The sequence below is a fragment of the Chenopodium album genome, chromosome 4 (genome assembly GCF_948465745.1).
Source record: "Chenopodium album chromosome 4, dcCheAlbu1.1, whole genome shotgun sequence".
In the NCBI taxonomy this organism is placed as follows: Eukaryota; Viridiplantae; Streptophyta; class Magnoliopsida; order Caryophyllales; family Amaranthaceae; genus Chenopodium; species Chenopodium album.
The window spans coordinates 52,515,373-52,535,001 of NC_137837.1; positions in this window are offsets into that span (position 1 = coordinate 52,515,373).

Genomic DNA, 19,629 nt, shown 5'->3' on the forward strand with positions numbered 1-19,629 from the left:
AGCTAGAACTCCTACCGAAAATTGATCGAGCCCTCTTTGAAGCCATAGTATACAAATGGGTATGAAAAATATTTGAATTAAATTTGAAAATTTTTATATAGGATTATAGAGGATGAAGAGAGGATTAAGAATATGTAAAAATTATTGGATTTGGTTGAGAAATGAAGAGAAAATCTTAGGGAGAAGGTAGAGGTTTTAAGGTTTTAGAGAGAGAAAGTTATGGAGGAAAAGAGAAATGAAGAAAGAAAGAAGAAGGAAGAAGGAAGAAGAAGGAAAAAAAGGGACAGGTGTCTCGCGCCCGGTCGGGCGGCCTGTCGCCCGATCGGGCAATTTGGGTATTTTCTTATTTGCTGCACTCGCGCTCGGTCGGGCGGGTAATTGCCTGATCGAGCGAACTGATGCCTAAATTTTCTTCTCCTGTCCCGTCCGGTCGGGCGAGCTTTGCCCGATCGGGCGATCTAACTTCCAAAAATGACACTTCTCTTGCGCCCGGTCAGGCGCCCTCCGCCCGATCGGGTGATCGAAAACGTCCGTATACGTCAAATTTCGCGCCCGGTCGGGCGGCATTCGCCCGATCGGGCGAAAACACCCGATTTTCTAACCTCGCTCCCGCGCCCGATTGGGCGAGCTTCACCCGGTCGGGTCGGAGACTAATTGGGAGATTATTGTGTTTTCTTCTTCTCTTCAATTTTTGGCTAACTCTTTTCCTTTAAACCTATACAAAAACTCATAAAACTCATCAAATTTCCCTCCTCTCTCCTCTCATAAGAAAAAGAAAAAAAACTAGCCTAAAAAGCATTAAAATACGGGTTGCCTCCCGCACAACGCTGGTTTATTTAGGTCCCGCTCGACTTTCTTACCAAGTACAAGAACTAGAACCCTTGACCTAACGCTTGGTCGAGCGGTGTTTAGGCCACGACGCGACTTCCTGACATACCCTGTGGGAGGCCAATTCACTTTATCTGGTGGATCATCCTTGACTTGGATTTGGGGCTCTTCAATGCTACACACTAAAGAACCCTCTTCGATCGAGGGTTGCTTCAAATTGTCACTTCATTTAGCACTTGCAACTCGATCTGGCGGAACACTCACCGTAGGCTCAATTTCCACAACTTGCTTGTTTGATTCCACATTCTCATCCTCAAAGCCAAGACCGATAGTGTAGAGGGCTCTTTCCATTGCATCAACTTCCTTTTGCCATTTGTCTATCTCATCTGAAAAGGATGAAACACAAGATACCGCCTCCAAGGGATCTTTTACAATAGCTTGGGGCTTGTTAGAATAACTTTGAACCATATTAACACTAAAGAACTTCTCCTCTGTCATGGGGCTTTTAGGGGTATTATTAAGATTAAATATAATTTTATCGTCCCCTACTGATAGTGTTAATTTGCCACATCTCACATCTATAATTGCTCCTGCATTGTTAAGGAATGGTCTACCCATAATAATTGGGGTTTGCGTATCCTCAACCATATCAAGAACAACAAAATAACAAGGTATATAAAATTTACCTACTGTAACAGGAACATCCTCTAAAACACCTAGGGGGTATTTAAAAGAATGGTCAGCCTTTTGTAGAGTAATATAAGTAGCTTTTAATTTACCCATATTTAGCTTGGAACACACAGATAATGGCATAACACTAACACTAGCACCCAAATCACACAATGCATTATCAATCATTAGATTTCCAATATGAAAAGGGATAGAAAAACTACCTGGATCTTTTAATATAGGTGGAGATTTATTTTGAAGTACGACACTACACTCTGCAGTGAAAGCTACTGTCTCTACCTCACTAATAGACCATTTTCTTGTCAGTATTTCCTTCATAAATTTTTGCATATGCAGGAATTTGTGTAATTAATTCAGTGAAGGGAACTGTTACCTGTAAATCTTTTACCATCTCCAGAAACTTACCAAACTGCTTATCCAAATTTGTTTTCAAATGGCGATTGGGGAATGGAAGTTTGATAACTGGCTTTGGGGCATTTTTGCTCTTATCTGGAGCTGCTACCTTCCCTAGAGTCGTACCCTGCAATATAAAATAAGATATATTAGTACTGTTCTTTAGCCCTGCAGGGCTATTAGCTACATTGTCAGGTTTAACGGAATCAAGATTAGCATTATTTATTAAAACAGGTTCGTCATCTCTAGGCATAGGAGGCCATTCATAGTTTGAACCACTCCTTAGGGTAATTGCATAGGCTTGATCCGTAGGCCTGGTCGGCTATGCTGGTAGAGCTCCTTGTTGACGGGCTTGTAGAGTAGCGGAAAGTTGCGCAATTTGATTATCTACAATTTTATTGTGTGCTAGGATCGAATCAATTTGGGCATCTCTACCCTCCATGTGCTTCTGCATATTAACCAGCATCGCTCTAATTTTTACCAAAGCAGGGTCGGAAGATGAGGAGGGTTGTTGTGGTTGGTTCTTCTGGCCAGCATTGGGGTGGTAATATTTCCGTTGTTGTTGTTGTGGCGCCTATGGTTCTTGTGGTGGTGATGGGTTTTGAACATTGGTACTCTAGTAGGAAAGGTACGGATGATTTCGGTACCCAAGATTGTAGGTGTTGGAGTATGGGTTATTCTGCCTATAAGTTTGAAAGGCATTTACTTGCTCCATGGAACTCCTGCAATCTTGTTCCTAATGACCTAAAATTCCACAATTTTTACAGAAAGCCTCATTAGCATTATTAGTAATTGCAGAAACATTAGCTACATTAGTAGTGCTAAGATTATCTAATTTCTGGCAGATAGAGGTTAATTGAGCTTGCAAAAAGGATACAGAGTCAACACTATGCTTCCCCTTGTTAGCAAAGCCTCTAGGATTCCCATATTGGGAATTATGTATCGACATATCTTCAATAACTTGACCTGCATCATCAACATTAAGGTTCATAAACCTCCCACTAGCTGCAGAATCCAATATTATTCTAGATGAATTTCTAATCCCATTGTAAAAGGCTTGGATTAACTGCCATTGTGCCAGATTATAGTGGGGGCATTCTCTTTGTAGGTCCTTAGAACCTCTGTCAAGCCTCATATAAGGTTTCATCGGCTTCTTGGGCAAAGTTCTGAATTGCACTCCGTAGTACAACTGTTCTCTTTACAGGATAATATTTGTTATAAAAATTCAAAACAAGAGTTTCCTAGTCAAATATACCAAGTGCAGTTTTATTTAATCCATTAAACCATAATTTGGCTTTTCCAGTTAAAGAAAAAGGAAAGAGAATCTCCCTGATTTGGTCTTGTGTGACCCCGGCTTGCCTGATGGTATTACAGTACTGACAGTAGTCTGCAATATGAAGATTTGGGTCTTTACCCTTAGCTCCACTAAATTGCTTCCTTTCTATCATCGTTATAAATTGGGGTTTAATCTCTAACTCTACCCCATCAAGAGCTGGAGTGGTAGTAAGGTGTGGAAAATCCGTAAGCTTTAATTTGGTTGTGAGTAATCACTAAGCTTCTTTGGAGCCGTCATCTCTGATTCTGGATCTGAAGATACCTCTGAATCGGTAGAATTAGTTGGAGGATCTCGGTGATTATTATTATCACCAGAATCCGCCAGAATTTGCTTGTAAAAATTCTTCTGTCTATGGAAGGATCGTTCGATCTCATGATCGAATGGGATGTAACCTAATCTGGAACACCTGGGTATAAACAAAGAACTAAAAGCAAATATGGGACTTGCCTCAAAGAACTAATGTTCTCTGAGACAAAAAGGAAATAACATAGACTACAAAAATAATTAGAAATAAAAATAAAATCGTTTCCCCGGCAACGGCGCCAAATTTTTGACAGGCTAAAGTCGTATCACCTAATCAAAAGTAATTCCTACAACCACTAACTAATAATAGATAGGGAAGTAGGGTCGAATCCACAGGGAAACTGGTCTTTCTATTCCTAATTAATTCAAGCAATCTAAATTATAAAGTAACCAATGTATTAATATGAATATAAAACTAAACTACGGAGATTAAGAGTAAAGAAAAAACAATGAATAAAAGGCCTAGGGCATAGGTTCACCGATAAATAATATTCCAGGGTAAAGCATAATAATCAATCATCAATGCATACATTAATCAGATCATAAAGGGCTTTCGCTACTGGAGGGAATATATCAAGCGTTAATTCCCTAGCTCGAACCCCACTGTGATCATACACTAAAGTACGGTGGCGTCCAAAGGGAAAGAAGATAGAGCAAAAGAGTCGCCAACAAGTTTTTTTAGGAACTTGTAAACCGTTCACGAGGTGAAGGTTACACCCCATAACGATCCAAGAGATCGTCAACTCCAATAAGGTCATGAACCAAATAAGGGTTCGGGGATGAAGGTACAAATCCAACCTAAAAGAGATTGAACCTGCCCTAATAATAGGCCTCTACTTTATTCAGATCATATTCATGTGCGCTTTTGATTAACATGCAATCATTAGGTTTAACCCTAAACCTGTTTATCTATGTTGGTTGAATTTTAATGCACAAATAAACTATTATTGGCGACCACTTGAATTATAATCATATTAACCCTAAAATAGATTATTAATTATCTTATTAAGCGTGATTACAAGTACCAATTCCCTTTAAACATGCATAAAAGGTGTGATCAAGTAATAAGTAATAAACAATAAATATAATCAAGCAACATAATAATAATCAGAATAACAATAATAATAATTATAATTATAATCATGATCATAATAATCATAAAATTATAATCATAAATCATGTTAAAGCATAATAATAGCAAGATCCTAGGCATGATACTAACAAGATTAATAACAAACCCTAGCATGTCACTAAGCATTAAAAATCAAAGCTTTAGCCCTAACATGATACTAACAACCATAAATATTAGGAAGAACATAAAAGGCATCATACTTTTAATCGTACTTGATATTAAAGTTACCCTAGACATGATACTAGGAACCATAAGAACAACCTAAACATGAACTCTATGTCATAACATCAATAAAACCATTAAAGAACTTACTTTTATGCCTCGTATCTCTTTCTAATAACAAAATACATGCGTTAGTAACTTCAAGGAAAATAATAAACAAAAATTAAATTAAAAGATTGAAAGAGAGATTTGGGACCAAACCCTCAGAAGGCTTTTGTATTTAAGTCTTGTGAATGCGGAATTTTGTATTTGAGAGAAGGCTAGTTTAGAAAAGAGAGAGAGAGAGAGAGTAAGTAATCAAGAGAATCTTGATGAGGGTTGGTGAATGAAAACGAAGTTTTTATGACGTTATTTATAATAGAGCCAGGCGCTACAGCTTGCGTTTGGCGCTGATCTGGAAATTCACGCGTTTTCTTAAAATCAGATAAAAATTGACGTACAGGAGGATAAAATTGTATTTCCCTCAAAAATGTTCTTTGATTTTAATTAAAACTCTGAAAAGTCAACAAAAGTCAATTTATCAATGTTAATTGAATTAGGAATGAAAAGAACCTTCTAGAAGAATATAGTAGACTAAAACCATCCCTAATTGAATTAAGAATGATAAATCTATATTAGGTCCTCCCCATGATCATTGGTCCACATATAAGGCTCAAACCGGGCCCAGTTCAGTAAATTAGCCATAAATTCCTCAATATTCATCGAAATTGGGCTTATAATATATCGTTGGAAAGCTCTTGTCAAGCCCCATCCAACTACACTACTATTCGACCCATATCATGGACCAACCAAATTGGATTGGCTGTTTTCTTAAAATAAGTTTTCAAAAACAGAGAGAAGAGAAAAGAAATTAAAACTATCCGCAACACTAAACTTTCTACACTTTCACTTCATTCGATCATGATTCGACGCGAAAGGTACTCATCACTGGGTTTGGTTTTGGGGAGAAACAAATTGGTGTCTACAGAAGCCCCCACTTTGACTGAGTTTGGAGAAACGCAAGTTTCGAAAACAAAAGTCAAAGTATCGATAAGGACGGAGAATGATTCAGAACGTTCTGCGATCCTAAATCACTCTTGTAACGCGGATACCTGCAAACTAGCGTTAGTTAAACAGATAAAAGAGTTAAGAAACGCGTATCTTGCACCGCCGAGAACACGTCTCTGAAGGTAACCGATTTGTTGCCGCTTTGCTGTTGTTTTGATGACCTCCTGCCAAGAGAATGCCATCCCGCTTAAAAACCGCTACGCTTGTAACTGCTTCCAATATAGAAGACTACTTCGCTTGAAACGATCCTCCTCCACTTTGATAATATTCCACGTCCAAGGGAAATACTATCGAAGATTGCTTCGCTTGAAACAATCCTCTTCCGTATTGATAATATTCCACGTCCAAGGGAATACTATCGAAGATTGCTTCGCTTGAAACAATCCTCATCCGCATTGATAATATTCCACGTCCAAGGGAATACTATTTAAGATTTCTTCACTTGAAACAATCCTCATCTGCATTGATAATATTCCACGTCCAAGCGAATACTATCGAAGATTGCTTTTCTTGAAACAATCTTCATCCGCATTGATAATATTCCACGTCCAAGGGAATACTATCGAAGACAATTTCGCTTGAAATCACCTTCAGTTGTTTGTGACAACTCTCCACAATCTAGGGAATGCCGTCAAAGATATCCTCGCTTGAAGCCATCCTCATTTGTTGCGATAATTTTCCAAAGAAATTACCGAAGATCTCCGCTTGTCGATCTATAAAAGCTTGCTTGAACTTTGCTTCCGCTATGCCTGTACGTCGGCGCTTCTTCTGCTTTTGAACCTGTACGTCGGTGCCTTTTGCGGATGAACCACTATGTCAGTGCCTTTTGCTAATGAGCCAATGCTTAGGCGCTTTAAGCTAAGTGAGACGATCTTTCATCACGTCGATCACTTTGTGCAATCAAGCCGATTACTAAAAATCGTGTCAAATTGCTTAGAGGGGGTAATTGGCGTACCAAGGAACCCAAAATATATTGCAAAAAGGTAGAACAACCTCACTGAGTGGCTGAACATCCTAGCGCCCCTGAAAGAGCATCAGCGCCACACAAATGGCCGTAGCGCTAGACGCTGGGATTGGCGCGAGGCGCCAAGCCTAATTGTTGACGCCAAAGTCTAGCGCTTGGCGCCAGAACAGGGTATTCCTTAAATACCCCTTTCTTCTTCATTTTCGCTGTTGCTCGTCGCGATTTTGCTCGAAAATCTCCAAAAATTCACTTGCTTCGTTCTTGCTCGTTTCTCAACCAAATTCACTCAAATTTGTTGCAAATCAAAGCTCTTTTCATCCACTTTCCTGGTCTATGTATGTTTTCTTCGAACTCACACCGATTTTTATGAATTTTGCATGTGTTTATTTTCGAATTTCATGAAATTTCGAAACTTAGAATGCTTAATTCTCTTTGTTTATCAAATTTTATGCCATGAAATTTCTTGATTATGTTTATATATTGCCTTGGGAGTAATTTGAGACTTGTTTGACTCAATTTGGTGAAGAAATGAACGAATTGCCATTGTTGAACCTCTTGAGGTCAGGAATGCAATGTGACCCGTTCTTGATGTTTTTGCTAGCAATTCTTGTCCAATTTGTCACAAAAATTACTATAGTATTGCAAGAAATTGTTTTATTGCTTGAAAAATGCCGTGATGCTCAATTTGAATTTGTGCTCTGTTTTAGTACTACGTACTCTGTTTTTTTTTTTGCGAACATAGTATCATGCGGCTAGGCGAACCTTAGATACTATAGAACCTTAATTTATGATAATTCTGCACAATGTAGCATGGCTAGATAGCGAGGCTCTGGTTCACGGTCCCGAGACACTCGACGGGAGCATGAGCCCGTGGAAGACGACGCCGAGCCGTCCACTTCGCTTGGTCGACTCCCTAAGTGGGACGAGCGGACCTTGTTCTTTTCCCCCGTCCACCATATTTCTGAGAGAGTGAGACGGGGTATCACTGTTGGGAGGACGCGCTATCATGGCTCTGGTTGTGACGGTTTGGGCGATTTGTACAAGATGTACATCGCCAGGGATGTCGAGACGAGACTCCTATGGGAGTCCTGCGGTCTCGCTGCGTTGTATGAGACCTCCGAGGCGATGGTTGCCTCAAGCGGGGGTCACCATGTAGTGCTTGCTCTGGTGGAGTTCTTCTGGGACACCACCAACACTTTCCATTATCCTTGGGGTGAGATGATGGTCACTCCTACCGATTTCAGTCTCATCACAGGACTGGAGTTCAGCTCCGTGCCACTGCCGTTCGATAGTGGGATCGACGTCTTTTCACCTGAGGTTGAGGAGCTGTTGGGGCCGATTACTGTTCGGGCTCGAGCTGAGGTAGAGTCGTCTCAGTTCAGCGCTAGGGGGATTCGCCGCTCGACTTTGGCAGTTGCTTTCGACGATGGTGCGACCACCCGAGAGCAGCGGGTGCGCATCTTTGCGCTTATTTTGTTGTCAGGGACGTTCTCCTCTGACAAGGGTAGTCGGGCGCTGATTTACTACCTTCCTGTCGTCCGCGATCTACACCGGATCGGGACTTATGACCCGACCCGAAGCTGACCCGAGACCCGAAACGACCCGACCCGAAGTTGACCCGACCCGAAAATTACCCGACCTTTAACTTCTTTTAGTAAATAATTAAATAGGTTATAAAAAGTTTATATTAGGAAATTATACATTAAAATAGACCCAACAACATCTTACATGACTACATTGACTTTCATATAATAGCTAAAAAAGATGGTTAAAGTGAGATGTGTAAATAGTGCAAAATGTCAAATCGTAAAGAGTAATTTGGGACGGAGGGGGTATAAGAATAATTCAAAGAAATTATTACAACAATGACAATGATATTAAGAGTACGTATTAAAACTAAGATCAATAAGAGAGTTAGGTATAACTCAATTAGTTAGAGCATCCCTCTTAGTTTAAGAAGATCCTGACAGTGATTCTCACACTAGTAGAAAAATAGAAATTGGCACCGAGCAATGGCCACCGGTTTTTAAAAACCGGTGGCAAAAAAATGGGCGAGATTATGAGGAAAGGGTATTGCCACGGGTTCAAACCGAACCGGTGGGGTAATTATTAATGCCACCGGTTCAAAACCGGTGGCTCTGTCTTTAAAAAAAAAACCGCCCCTTCATAAACCCTAACCCTATCACTCTCCTCTCTACAGCCTCCCCTCCTCTCCCTTCTCTCTCCTGCGATCTCCCCTCACCATTCTCAACAACCATCATCGCCGCCGCCATCTATCTCTCATCTTCTTCTTCTCTCGTTATCTCTCTTGCCGTAGTTAGGGTTTAGTTGCAAAATCGAAAATCTCCCCTAAAACCATAAAACACAGGCGAAAGCTCAACAATGGCGGACGGGTCGAAGAATCTGGCGGCGAACGCTTTATCTCGTAGTTTCTCTCTCCTCCATTTATGTAATAGCTTAATCTGACCTAATTTTTTGTGCAATTTTTGGTGATTTTGATTTGAATTTGTGAAATTGAATACGAAGAGAAAACGGTGAATTTGATTCAGCGAATCGACTTAGCTTGGGCGTTGGAGAGAGATGCGAAGAAGCAGAAGACGAAGGAATCATCTGCACTGTAAGATCCTTTTACTACGAATTACACTGATTTTATTCTGAGCTGAAATTAACACTATTACAAGCTATTTTTGGTTGTTTTTTCTGTTTTTTTTTTTTTTTTTTTTTTTTGCCATTTAGCTGATAGATTTGTTACTTGTTTGATAAAATGTATGGATTATTGAGCTTGAATCAATTTTAACCCAGAATTGTGGGAAATTTTGCTTGGTTTTTGCTGGATTTTGGTGGGTACTTAGACCTATGGATTAATTTTTGTTTGATTGAATTTTGGTCTAATTGTGTAAAAAACATGATTACAGTTGCCTTAATTTGTGATGTTATGTGAATTTTGGTCTGATAGTATTTCCATAGTTGTTATGTGATAGACAAGAAAGAGTACTTAATGTGAGATTCCCATGTCCAGGAGAAATGATAGTTCCAATTGCTGAACTACAGAACAAATAGGTAGCAGATAGATAATATCACTTACAAGATGAATTACCTTGCTAATTTTGTTATTTGAAAGCTATGGTTTTATATTACTCTTATTAATCTATATGCTTACTTGGTGTTGGATTGAAGTTGCATTTGTGGTTTTGTATGTGCAAGACTTACTAAGTTACACTAAATAGGGCCTGCTCAAAGTAACAAGGAAAAAGTAAAGGGAGGTTGGACCTTGAAAAACTTGATAGTTTTAGGTGTAACCATGTATATTCCTAATAACTTTAGGATTATTATATGCCCATAGATTATGACATTTGCAGCTTAGATTGAAAACTTTTAACCAATTTATTTTCAAGATCGTGCATTTTCTTTGTGAGCTACTATGTCTACAATTTTTCCTCATTTTTTTAGTAATAAAGCTACTATGTTTACAAATTGTGATCACATGCTTGAATATATAGCATGTAATTGGTTATAAAGCTATTGTCAAAACATGGGACTACTACCTCAACACTGGTGACATAATATAGTATTTAGTCCTTTTAATGTCATCATAAGCACTTAAATATCCTCGTTGCATCTTAGCTGTTATTGTGCATTGCCTACCTGAGAATTAGCTCTGACCTTTTAGTGAAAGAAGAAACCCATACCTCTTTCTACTTCTTGCAATCTTCTTTGGTTGAAGGTTGATATTCTCATAAATTTATTTTTTACTTAAGGCAGTGTTGGTCTGATATTACTGGGGCCCTGTTAAAATCCATGACATCTTCATAGACGATCTAGGTATGATAATTGTGAATAGCATGCTCAAAGAAAAGATGGTTTTTAGTCTTCATTGACATGGTAGCTTTCATCTGTGGCTCTCACAGCCTGTCAGCTGGCTCGATTCATCATCAATTTTGTTTGATCCCTCAATTTGTGTATTTATGTTTTCATGACCAATCCTTTCACATTGATCGAGTCTCTTCTTTTGACAGTTCATTAAGAAGTCTGAAAGGAAGTTATAAGTGAGAAATTTGGATGTTGGCCTTCATATCACTCTTCCCCGAGACTGATTTATTTCTTGGATAGTCTCTTCTGTTGTGTACTACTGTAGTTATTGTCTTGTTCTATAAAACTCGTGGCCTTACGTTTTAATTTTGCCTTAATTATGATACTAGAGATACTTATCTGCCTTTGGCAAGGTTTGGGAATGGTGAGAAATCTGAGAATTCTGGGAGGTACAGTGTTCTCAACTTTGCACTTAATCTGTCTGCATGATGGAAAGAAAACAATCTAGGTATAATGTACACTCTTTATCACGTTCTTCTTTTGTTTTGTACTCAGAGTCTCAGAGTCATGATTTGGTTGATATCTGTTATAATTTTTTTTGGAAGTGATAAAAACTTCTTAATTGAAATAACAGTTAATTAAAAACTTGACAGTGTATTAAATATCGTGTCAATAGGAACTTGAGGAAAGTAGGATCTGTTATACTATTTTTATCACGTGATAATTATCCCTTTCCTATGTCTAATTAATTTTTCAAATCATGATATTTCTGTCCAGCAAATATTGTTCTTGGCTCAAGGTCACTTTTTGGACGTCTTGTGGGTCCTGCATTCTCATCGCAAACACCTTTCCTTGCACCAGCTCTTACTTCATTACAGGTATAGTCAGTGTTACGAATCAGGATGCTTTATTGGTTGAATATAAAGCTACTTCGAGTATATGATTGGTTATATATGGTTGAATTTGCTTTTTGTTGGAAATATTATGTGGTGCTAATTGTAAGGGGTCAAAATCAAATTAGTTTTCGATAATTTTGACATTTGATGATGATATTTTTGTTTTCTGCTGTTGTGATTGATTCTTTGTTATTATGCATTATTATTGATGCTGCTGCGATATGCCTATGTAGTGTGATTGTGAGATTTGATTATTTCTAAATACAATGCAGATGTGATGTGCCTATGTGGTGCCGATGTGTCTTAGGTTTCTTAATTTTGAGTTTTGGTGAAAGAAGGGATCCTTAAGCATGATATGCATTTCTCTTGGTGCACTTGTGTTAATTGCTAATTTAAGCTTTTTGCTTTTACTCCCCTTGCTGCCTGGTTTTGATATTATGATATAAATATATATATATATGTTTATGTGCTACAAATACTTGGCACTTTAAAAGAGATAGAGCACTCCCTCATGAGCATGTTTGAATTTGAGGTGCCAGCTTTTTATTCCTTTTTTTTTTTTGGTTTTAGTGTTGACTAGACAGTCATGTGTAAATTCTGTTTGTGTGTGTAAATTCTGCTTAGCTGTGTTTATTGCAATATGCATGCATTCTGTATCATGCTACCTTTATTGAATAAAGTACTACTCTTTCATTTCTAATTTTCTTCTCGTGTTGATTTTTTTTTGAGAGAATCACCATCAAAGCAAGATCATTTAGAAATAGAGGGAGTAGATAGAGTATAAGTAACATATGGAATACATAAACTATTTCTGCACTCCATGATTCACCTATAGTTCAATTTCTGTTAACAGGGTTCATTTGCTGGCTTGCTCTTGTGCTATCTGCCTTTAATTTTATGTTCTTGTTTTTGTTAAGCAATGACATTTATCAAATATGTAATTTCATGAAGAACTACAGCGGAAGGAAATCAAAATCGTGAGATGATTGAATAATATTACTTTTGTCCTGGTATAGTTTCTGTGTGTTGATCTATAGTCTTGATTTTTTCTTTGTTGGTTTGGATATAGGTTGATAGATTGTATTACAAAGAGCAGGAAACTTCTCTTCTGCTGAAACTTAATCGTCTAGAAGAAGCTGCGAAACTATACAGATTGCTGCTCTCCATGAATCCTGACAATTATAGGTTTTTTGGTGTGACTTAGCTTGTATTTAACAGTGACTAGTATTTTTTTAAAGTTTTTTGGACCAAAATTGTAATATTACAGCCTTTTTTAATGAAAATATGTAAGTATATATATATGTTAGTGTTTATATATCAATTTATGTGGAAAAAATGCAAAAAAAAAAAAAAAAATTTTTTTTTTTTGGGCCTCTTTTGCCACCGGTTTTGAACAGAACCGGTGCCAAAAACCCCTTTAAAAAAAGCGGGAATGGGTTTTTGCCACCGGTTAACCGGTGGCCATAATAAATATTACCACCGGTTAACCGGTGGCAATAATCATTTTTGCCACCGGTTTTGAACCGGTGGCCTTTCTTGGGGTTATTGCCACCCCCCAAATGACCACCGGTTCAAAACCGGTGGCTTAGGGGGGTTTTGAACCGGTGGCTAAGTGGTTTTTTCGCCTAGTGTCAGTCTAAAATTCTAAACATAAAAAAAAAAGGTTAATAAAAGTCAAACAATTACTATAATCCATGAAAAAATAGCCTTAATAAATATAGTGAGTTTTTTCGTCAATAAATAAATAAATAAATATATATACAGAGTTGAATTTAATTCAATGAATCACCCGAATATGACTCGACTAGAAGTTGACTCGACCAGAAGTTGACCCGAAAATTGGACCCGAAAATTGACCTGACCCGAACTGACCCGACCCGAAAATTGACCCGACCCAAACTGACCTGACCCAAACTTGACCCGACCCGAACTCGACCCGAAGTGTTGACCCGATAACTGACCCGATCCGATTATCGGCCGACCCGAAATCAACCTGAAACCCGAAATGACCCGACCCGACCTAAACTTAACCCGATAATCTTTTGACCCGAACTTGACCCGACCCGAAATGACCCGACCCATACCCGATCCGAATGACCCATTTGCCAGGTCTAGCGTCAGGCGATGGTGCCGTCGGCTGGAGCTGATGGTCCTTTGCTGGCGCCATAATGTTTTCTGCGACGCCGATATTTCGCCGATCTTCTGTCTAATTTTTAATTAATTTTGAGATGCGAGATTTTTGGAAAATAAAGTGGTCGCACCCGTAAAGGGTTGCCTACGTATCCTTTCTTAAGGAATTAGGCCAAATGTAGCTCTCTTGAGTATCCTACTCAAGGAATTATGGGTAGTATTTCTTAAGTTGGTCAAGATTTGTCATGTTCGAGAACTCATTGCCATCCATATCATTTAGCTTTGCTGCACCTCCTGACAGGATTGTTTTGACAATGTAGGGTCCAAACCAATTAGGTCTAAATTTTCCCCTTGGATCTAAAACATTTTTCCTTAATGCTTTTAATACCAAGTCTCCTACTTTGATGTTTCTTGTCTTGACCTTCTTATTAAAATGCCTAGCCATACGAGTTTGATAACACTGAGTGTGATGTAGAGCTTCTAGTCGTTTTTCATCGAGTAGAATCAATTCTTCATATCTTGCCCTAGTCCATTCAACTTCATCGAGTTTGCTCTCTAACACGATGCGTAGAGATGGAATCTCTAGTTTGACAGGTTGTACGACATCCATTCTAAACCAAAGAAAATGGTGTATTTCATGTTGATGTACGGATTGATGTGCGATAACCCCACAATGCGAAGTGAAGTTTGTCAGGCCAATCTTTATAGTTTTCCGTCATTTTTTCGATGATAGTCTTTAAATTTTTATTAGCTGCCTCGACTGCTCCATTTGCTTGAGGTCTGTAAGGGGAAGAATGATGATGTTGAATGCCATATTTTTGTAACAATTCTTCACATTCGGCTTGAAAGTGAGTTCAATTGTCACTTATCATTTCATGTGGGACTCCATATCGACAAATAATATTTCTCTCGATAAAGAGTGCTACATGTTTTGCAGTGAGTTTAGCGTATGATTGTGCTTCGACCCACTTTGTGAAGTAATCAATTGCTACTAGTATATACTCGTGGCCTCCTGTTCCTGGGGGAGTGATTTTGTCGATGTTGTCAGTTCCCCATGTAGAGAATGGCCATGGCGATGTGTAGGTGTAGAGCAAGGATGGAGGAACATGTTGTAAATTGGCATAGATTTGGCACTTAGGGCATCTTTTTACATATTGATGGAAATACCTATTCATTGTAGTCCAATAATATCCTTCTCGCATTATTTTTTGGACTAACATTTCACCATTTATATGAGTGCCATAGATTCCTTCGTGGACTATCCTCAATGCTTTTTGTGCATCCTTTTTTCCTCCACATAAGAGAGCTCGACCCTTAGGTACCCTTTTATGCAACTCGTTGTCTATGAGTACATATATGGAAGCCAAAAGTCTTAATGCCCGTTTTGCTCTTTTGTCAGCGTGGGGAGGGTATTCTCCTTTGGTGACATAATTGAGTATATCCGTGTACCACGGTTCTTCTTCTTCGTCTTGGACTACTTCTTCATCTTCTATAGCCTGGATGTATGCTGGTTTGTGCCTTTTCTCTATAGTTAGAGGCATTTGCTCGATTTTCGTGGGAATTCTAACCATTGAGGCTAGTCTTGCCAAGGCAACAGCGAATTGATTTTCTTCCCTAGGTAGATATGTGTATTCTAGCTTCTCTAACTGGTTGGTAAGAGTTTCCAAATAGGTTTGGTAAGGGGATAGACTTTCGCTCCTTACTTTCCACCTTTTAGATATTTGATTGATAATCAAAGAAGAGTCTCCGAATATCCTTAACTTTTGTACTCCCAATGCCAAAGCTGTTTCAAGGCCTACCATGCATGCTTCATATTCAGCAGCATTGTTGGTAATGTCGAAATCAAGCTTTATGGAGATTGGAACATGCTCTTCTTTAGGTGATACTAGTAATACTCCAACGCCACATCCCTTTTGGTATGAGGCTCCGTCGAAGTACAAGGTCCAAGTATCATCTTCGGTAACCATTAAGTCTTCATCTGGAAATTCATTGTCTTGTATTAGCGTTAAATCTTCTATTGGAAAGTCTGCTAGAAAGTCTGATACCACAAATCCTTTGATAGCTTTTTGCGGCATAAACCTTACATCAAACTAGGCTAGATTGACTATCCATCTTGATATGCGTCCATTGAGTGTAGATTTCTCGAATAGATACTTGAGTGGATCTAATCGGGAGACTACGAAGACAGTATGCACTAACATGTAATGTCTTAACTTGGTTGTGGCCCACACCAAGGCGAGGCACAACTTCTCAAGTGGTGTATAGCATGTTTCGTATTCGAGCATCTTTTTTCTGAGATAGTAGATTGCGTTTTCGTTGCTTTCTACTTCTTGTGCTAGCATAGCTTCCATTGTCTCTTAGGTAACCGTCAAATACAACCTAAGAGGTATTCTGGGCAGTGCTGGTGCTAATACGGGAGGATTTGCGAGATAGGCTTTGATCTTTTTAAAGGCTTTTTGACACTCGTCATCCCATATCACTAGTACATTCTTTTTGAGTTTTTTGAAGATTGGTTCACATATTGTCGTCAATTTTGATATGAACCTACTTATGTATTGCAACCGGCCAATAAATCCTCGAATCTGTTTCTCGGTTTTGGGCGGTGGCATTGACATGATTGCTTTGATTTTGTTTTGGTCTATCTCTATTCCTCTAGAGTTTATGACATAACCCAAAAGCTTGCCTGAGGTGAATCCAAAAGCACACTTAGATGGATTCAACCTCATATTATATTTTCTTAGCCTTTCGAAAAATTTCCTTAAGGATACTTGATGGCCTGGACGGTCTTTTGATTTTACAATCATGTCATCGACATATACTTTGACTTCTTTATGCATCATGTCATGGAGTAAGGCAGTTGCTGCACGTTGGTAAGTAGCACCCGCGTTTTTCAACCCGAATGGCATTACCGTGTAGCAGTAAGTGCCCCATGGTGTTATGAAAGTTGTTTTCTCCATGTCTTCTTCTTCCATGAGAATCTGATTATAACCTGCGTACCCATCCATGAATGAGAGAAGCGCGTGATTTGCTGTGTTATCCACCAGAATATCGATGTGTGGTAAAGGGAAGTCGTCCTTTGGACTTGCCTTATTTAGATATCGATAGTCGACACACATTCTTACCCTTCCATCTTTTTTCGGAACTGGGACTACATTGGCGACCCATTCGGGGTATTTGGATACCTTGATGAAACCTGCAGTTATTTGTTTTTGAACTTCTTCTTTTATTTTAAGAGCTACGTCGGGTTTCATTCGACGTAACTTTTGTTTTACGGGTTTCATTCCTAGAATTAGTGGTATAGTGTGTTGAGCTATTTCTCTATTAATGTCTGGCATATCTTCGTATGACCAAGCAAATACATCGATAAATTCTTTAAGTAAGTTAATTAAATCGGTTCTTTCTTGTTTATTAAGTGTTAATCCGATTTTAACTTCTCTTTTATTGATTGAATCATTTGAGATATCAACCGTTTCAATTTCTTCAATTACCGGTGTTTTCTTTACAAGTGTTTCCATTGCTTTAATAATTTCTTTGTCTTTTTCATTGTTAGTTAATCAATGCTCGTCATCTGTGGTTAGAGAAGAACATAAGAAATAAGGAGAAGGAGAAATATTATTATACTCTGAGATCATTACATCAAAGAGTGACATGTCCTCAGGGACTTGATCACTAACTATTCTAGGAGAAGAAATAGGAAGGGAAGGTGCTACTACTAAAGACCTAGAACACTCTATAGGGAGAGACTCCGACTCAGACTCTGACTCAGACGACTCTTCAAACATTGGTCCTTGCCCTGTCGTGATGGATATTTTTATTCCGCTTGGAGTAGTCACCTTGATAGTCTTGCGCCACCCTTGTAGTGATCCCTCAGCTGGAGTGATTAGCTTCGAGGGATCAAAGCTTTCGCTTTGTAGGACTGTTTGAATGAGCGAGGAGTTATCTTCTCTGTAAGTTGGCTTATTCTTTTCTCGCCCAATTAGTAATCCCATAACGTTAAAGTCAAAGCATGGGGGTACTTTCTCCTTATGGACAGGAGTTGGGATTTCATCTGTGAAATAACAATCCATGAAAATCTCAAATCCCGGTTGCCTTATGCCGTTTACAACAAATGGCTCGGGAAATTCATGGCATGGATAGTCCTCTCCTTCTTTTATAAATTGACCATTAAGTGTGAGAGGATACCGATCCATTTGGATTTCTTTCTTTTGAGTGCGAGCGTCTCTACGTGCCTTTGATTTTTCCTGGGCTTGCTTGAGATATTTCCGAGTCGGTTCGAAACCAAGTCCGAAAGTGCCTAACTTAGGGAGGCCAGGTGACTCCAGCGATTTTGCTATTCCTTTCTTCTTTCCTAGGGTCATCCCAGGAAAACGTCCTTGTTTCTTTAGAATAGCATTTACAATCATGTTCGAATGGGGGTCATGGCAAAGAGGGGTCCTTTCATCCTCCTGGATTAAGGAGACTTCTTCGTTAAAGCCCCATAAGTCTTCATCATCCTCGTCGTGCTCCACATTAATGATTGGATTTTCTATAGACTTGATCCTCATAGGCGAAGCATCGATGGTGATAGGAATTCCCCCAACTATAGCTTTTACTTGTTGGTGGAGAGATGAGGGGACGGCCTTTAGGTCATGAAGCCAAGGGCGCCCTAACAGTAAATTGAACGAAGCTTTAATGTCTACAACTTGGAAAGTAGTAGCATGTTCTATTGCTCCCGCTGTTACATCCAGAGTAATTTTACCAAGGGCTTGACGACGAGTGTTTTCGTAGGCCCTTATTCCTTGTGTAGACGGAGTTAAATCTTCATCCCTTATGCCTAGCATCCTCGCAGTTCTAAGTGGACAGACGTTGATGGCAGATCCATTGTCTACAAGAGTCATAGGAACATTCATTCTCTTGCAAACTACTATGAGGTTTAATGCCTTGTAATGTTTGTCACCTTCTGGAGGTAAATCCTTGTCAGAAAAGGTGATCAAATTGTAGGAAGATCACTTGTGAGGAAGTTGGCTAATCCCTCAGGAGTAGTGTCATAATCTATCCCTATTTTGTCCAAGGCATTCATTACAGCCAACCTATGTTCTCGAGATGTCGCCAAAAGTTTCCATACGTTCATCTCAACTTTTGTGTTCTTAAACTGCTTATCGATATCATTGTCTTCAATGATAGGTATGGGAACTTGTTGTGTGGTCGGCATAGGTTGTGTTGAAACGGGAGGTTGCATTCTCCCGGATCTTGTGAGGACGTCTATTGATGAGTCTTCTTCAGCCCAAAAGTCATCCATGGCGTATGACACAAACGGTGGAGACCCTACTATATCTTTTAAGTAGACATCTTCTTCATCACTATCCCAAACTCCATTAATGGTTGCATCGTCTTCTTGTGGAACTTGGACTAGTTTCTTTTTATCAATCATTTTCTGAACTACATCCTTGAATTTAAAACAGTTTTTGATAGTGTGACCCCTTGATTGATGATACTGACAGTAATATCTATCTGTCCTTTTCAATGATTCGAACGGTCTCGGTTCGAGAGGTTTGATCTCGCCACTCTTGGAGAGCATTTCGAACATTTGTGCATATGGGATCCCAATTGGAGTGTAAATTCTATTACTCTTCTTGGGTTTTTCAGTGACTTGTAAAGGAAAACACTTTGCCTCATAATTCGTTCTCATGGGTGTGAATTCTCTCTTGGGTTCATCTTTCGGGAGTGGAACCTCGTCATATTTCTTTTGAAGTTTCTTTATAGCTTTGAGAGTTTCACGTAGCAAATGCGACCCTTCCATCATAGACAGTGTGAGCGCTTGTATTTCTTCTTTACTTGCCGGTTCTAGAAGGCTATCTATGGCATCGAAGAATATCTTCTCGTCTTCTTCAATGGCATG